General features: G+C 39.0%; 1 pseudogene; it reads right to left on the bottom strand.

Moving 5' to 3' along the window:
• Positions 1–3,152: 3,152 nt before the first annotated feature.
• On the bottom strand, positions 3,153–5,039 carry LOC143410156 (ubiquitin carboxyl-terminal hydrolase MINDY-2 pseudogene; annotated as a pseudogene).
• Positions 5,040–5,306: the final 267 nt, after the last annotated feature.

Here is a 5,306-nt window from a genome sequence, read left to right as displayed (position 1 = left end):
AAGCTAATCCTAAATTTAAATCTCTGCTTCATTCAAATACTAACTTGACCTTGAAACATGTAAGCTTCTTTACCTAAGTACACTGGATGGGCATATAACTAATGTCAATTTTAGTTGCTTTATACTATCCTGTTCAGTCTGTGTCCGTGTGTGAATATCTTTTCTTTTCCTTTTTTGTTGTAGTGCAGGGGATTGAACCCCAGTCCTCCTGCATGTTCCAACATTATATTCCCAGTCTATAGAGAGTCTGTAGAGCCATATTTCCAGTCCAGGTGTGTAAATATTCTTAAAATGGTGATTTTAAAATTCGAGGAAAAGTTCCCAAATTGCTTTGAGAAGCTGTCTTGCTTCAGAAATACACATACATGTGCACATGCAATGAGAGCTCGTAAATATCAATAAACTACTGTAAATCACAGCATTGTTGATGCAATGGGATTTGACAAGAAAATGCTCATATTGTTAATAAAAATGTAAAGAATACTCTTTTCAAAAGCAAGAGGAAAAAATGGTGACCACAGCCATTCATTCATCTGCCTCTTTTGCTAGCTCTAGCAGTGATTTGGTTGATTCAAATGTGCCCATGATCTAGTCTATAAATATTAAAATCAAAAAGGTTTAAATTCTAATTTCTGGTAGCAGTGCATATGTAACAATTTCAAGTATTAAAAAATATTATGGAAAAAAACTGCTTTAAAATACTAACATCAAATTCTTCTGAATGCAAACCAGCAATGAAATGCTTGAATGTATAATTTGTTACCTGAAGCAAAATAAAAGAAAATAAAGACACAATTGCTCTAGATTCTTTGTAACCTTTAAGGTTATATTTGCAAGGAGAGCAGTTTCTTTGACAAGTTTGTTTTAATAGAATTGAACATTTAATTTTCCCTCACAATAATCAAAGTAAATATTTAATCATTATTACTCTTGGTATATCAAACTGAATTCCAGGAATGTAATAAAGTTTGATTTGTAAATATTACATAGAAAAAGACTGAATTAACAAACACACTGCATTTTTAAAAATTCTTTCTTGTAAGTACACACTGACATCTACTTATCTGATAGCAGCATTGCTGGTTTTGAGTGATTTTTTTTTCCTTCTAGAGGGAATGTTGAATGGCAGTATTATCTTTGGAACAAATTAAGAAGATAGGAACAAACAACAGAAAAATAACTTCTACACATATATTCTTCAAGGGTAATAAATAGCTAAGTATATAATTATGGAAAAATATGCCTCAAATATACTTTTGTAAATTATCAAGTTTTTTTATTAAAATATAATGCACTGTCACTACTATTTATTCTGAGAAGAACAAACTTTGAGGTTTGAGTTTTCTCCTTCAACCAACAGAATGATATCAAGAGTAAACTTGGAATAATATCAACCTGTTTAAGCCAATGGAGAGTTCTATAGTATATCCGATTACTTTACCAATGTCCAGATATTCTGGGTTACAATCAAGAGACTGACCAAATATTTTGTATCCAAGTTTTATACCCCAAACAGGTTCTCTGATGATTTATCATTCTAGAATAGGAAATCTGAAGAAATAACAAATTATGTAACACAAATAGACATGCAAAATAAAAGGATGTAAAAGATATGCTTGGCCCTGGTTTTATTTCCCCTTAGAATAATTCCTTCCATAAATAAGACTTTACTTTTTACATATAGAGTCATTCTATAACTAGTTTTGGATCACAGAGAAAGTTAATAACTTAAAAAAAAATTCTAGATCACTTTTTTTGTAGTCAAAATCTTGTCAACCCAAACCACAAGAAATACTCTCCAAGTGGATGCTCAGGTCATGTTATGTTGTTCCTAAATGAACACATTTTTTGAGGCTTAGAATGTAAATTTATACTACTTTCAGCAGCATTTTTTTTTCCAAAAATGACTAAAAACAAACTTTAAATATAAAACATATAAAAAGGACTATTAAGGATAGTTGTCCAAACTATATCTAGAAATACAGAAAATATGTGTTGCCTCATAATAAAGTTAAATAAATATTTTTTTCTGAATTTTATAAACACTATGTTTTATGTTTATTATTAAAAAATCTGCTTGCTTTTACATAAATTCCTCTAAACTCTTATCTACTCTGATTTTTATTAATGTCTTTTCACTAGACTCAGAGATTATCTTTTACTTCTTATAGAAATGTGATTTTTTTGTTGGTTTTAATAATTTAATTTTCTAGTAATAAACATGATTTAAAATTTAAGGTTCAAGGTAATTCTAAAAAAAAGGTAGACACTGAACTATCTACTTTCCTACACTCTCATATTTACAAGGCCTAGCATCCACTGTGGTTTCCTCCTTAAACTCACTTGTCACATGGTTAATAAATAGTAACTATGGTCCAGATTACCTACTTAACGACTTAAAAATTCCTCAAAATTTCACAACACTATAAAGTCATTAATATGTGATTTGGACAGGTTGTAAGTATTAGTGTTATATAATTTTTTTTTTGCTATTGGAAAAGAAATACAAATCTTTATTTTTATTTTTTTCTATCTAAATTAAATGCAAGCTTCATTATTTGTTCTTAATATCTAAAATGTACATTACTAAAGAAAGGTAAAGCTGTTCAAGGGCTGAACTAGTTCAATATACAATTAAGGATCATTTATTCCTGTTATTTATTTTTGGTATTTTTTTTTCTTTTTAAATTCCATATTAAACCCCTGGTTTCTCATGGATTAGATCATAATTTAAGGATGTAAAAATTTCAGAAACTATTGTGCTAATACTTAGATTTCAGGAAGGAATCAGACTAAATCAAATACCTCCATTCATTGTTAGAAGATGAAATAGCTTACTAACTGATATGAATTATGAATGTCACTATGACACAAAATTTGCTGTGATTTGCTTATTTGGCTACAAGTGCAGTATTCTTCATGAATGACAACACAGCATTTCCAACTTGTAACATGAAACTCCAGCTCATAAAGAGTATATTGTGTGACTTTAAGAAGTCTGATTGTAAAAAAGTAACAACCTTTCCCCTGAAAAACATGAACAAAATCCAATGGGAAATCAGGCACAGACGGTATTATCGGTTTTTCTTCCTTTCCTCATGTGGTCTTGTTTCTCAACACATATAGGTGATTCCAACAGAGTCTAGTACTTGTTACAAAATGACACAGCAATTCTTTTCCTTTTCCTTTTCTTTATCTTTTTCTCGAGGTTCCTTTCATTTCCGTTCGCTATTCCCAGATTGTCTTCCACTTGATGGAGAGGCTTGTAACAGCTGGCCCAGCTGGGCCTGTGTATTAGCAGTAGTAGTAGCAGCAGCAGCAGCTGCTGCTGCTTGTTCTTGTTCCTGGTAGTACTGAGAAGCCCGTCTGTCTTCTTCCTCTTGAAGTTTCTTTGCTAGTTCCAAATCACTGATTCCTTCTGGGATTTGTTCCCAATTCATCTCTTGACTCTGCTGTTCTTGTTGTAGAGATAATGCCATAAGATAGTCCTGGTCTATTTGATCTTGTTGTCCTTTGTATACAGTTTCAGGATCTGAAGGAGGCCGAAGATGAAATTCTGAGTCACAGAAATTTCCATCACCATCTACATTGTGCAGGCTTTCCCAAACAACTTTTTCTTCAGTAAGGAATCCCTGGTCTGTTACCAACAAATACAGTTTACCCTTGTATTTGGTCATGGTGCTAAAATGATTATTCCGAAAGAACACACAAAGTTCTCCTTCCTGAACCGTTGAAGTTAGTTCACATAATCCATGGTATGTCAGTTGAGTGGCTGTATTATTTAGAAACTGCTCAGCTACAAAGCCTTCACTAACCAGCTCACTATTGTCTGATTGTTTACAAGAGATGATCTTCTCCACTAGTTGATTGTAGCTGCAGTTACCAACAGCTTTTACAATGTCATCAATCTGAGGGTCCTCTAACCACCCATGGTACAAGGGAATATCAAGAAGATCAAACACTATGCATTCCGGTGTATATTCAAACACTCGAACACCAGTGAATCTGACATTTACATCCAGGCCTGTCTGAAGTTTTGCAAAATTTCCATAGCATCACTCATATTCTGTTCACAATTTAAACGTTGAATTTCTGAAATTTCTTTTGGCTTCGAATCAAGCATGTAATCTCCTAAATATTCCATCAGTTGTTCAGCAGTTATAATTTCCATCATTGGTGGAAGTTTCACCTTCCAAGCCAGAAGCAAAACATTGAGGATGGCCAGCAATGGGCAGGGTCCATTCTCATTCTGGGTGATGATGGGTGTGTTCTCTTCCTTCCACTGGATCCACTTGATGTGATACACAGATTGTCCCGGGAAGCATTCCTTGGAGGCTGCAAACACCTGAGCAGTGTCCTCCTCCTCCTCTCTGCACAGAGGGGCAGCCCGAGGCAATACTGCCACGCCCTCCTCCTCCTCGGGAACCTTGTTCTCTGATCCCTCCTCGCTATTGAATTCGGAGCTACTGGGGAAAGAATGCAGGTTAGAGAACGACTCTAGGGAACAGGTATTCACCCAGAGTCCAGGCTTGGCGATTCCCCAGGAGGGCTCGGGTCATTGCAACTGCTGCTGAGGCCGCCAGCGCTGCAGGGCTCCTCGGAGGCGGCGGCCGCCAGTTCTGCTCGGCAGGTGTCAGCAGGATCCAGGCAGGGCCCGAGTCTCCGGCTGGACCCAAACCAAGGCCCGCAACGGCCTCGGCTGTCTCGGGGGAGGCGGTCACCTTGTGCTGCCCTTTCAGAGGCGCCTTCGCGGGAGCAGGATGCTCCAAAACGCTCTCCTTCAAGTCCAAGCCCGGGAAGGAGCTGCAGAGTCCAGGAGTCTGAGGAGAGCCCGCGGGAGAAGCCGAGTCTGGGGGGCTTCTGGCAGCCGCCGCCCCCTGCCCATTCCCGCTGCCGTTCTCCGCCGCCCTTACTCCAGGACCATCTCCAGCAGCAAGCCTGGTTTCCTGTAGTCCTTCTGGGTGAGTACCTGTTCCCGGCCCTGGCCAGGCCGCCACCCCATGTTCTAGCGGCAGCAGGCTCTCTGGGCCGCTCTCCATACCCAGCCGGCCGCCCGCCCCTGGCTCTATAGAGACCGTGGCCAGCACTCCTCAGCCAGCACCTCTGACGCCATGACAGCTGCACTGGCAGTTACAGCGCCCTAGCGCGGCCCTGACCAGGCAAGTAACCGGGGAGGGCACCGGGTGCGCGCCCTCCGCCCGATAGGGGCGTGCCCCCGCGCGACTGAGCTATGCGGGGCGAAGGCGAACCCGCAGCAGCCGCCCACGTAGCCCCGTCCCTCCAGCATGCGGGTGCCGCCTTGAGTC

The sequence above is a fragment of the Callospermophilus lateralis genome, chromosome 11, assembly GCF_048772815.1.
Source record: "Callospermophilus lateralis isolate mCalLat2 chromosome 11, mCalLat2.hap1, whole genome shotgun sequence".
In the NCBI taxonomy this organism is placed as follows: domain Eukaryota; kingdom Metazoa; phylum Chordata; class Mammalia; order Rodentia; family Sciuridae; genus Callospermophilus; species Callospermophilus lateralis.
The sequence above is the reverse complement of the archived record's forward strand: the minus strand, read 5'-3'. Positions and strand labels throughout refer to the sequence as shown.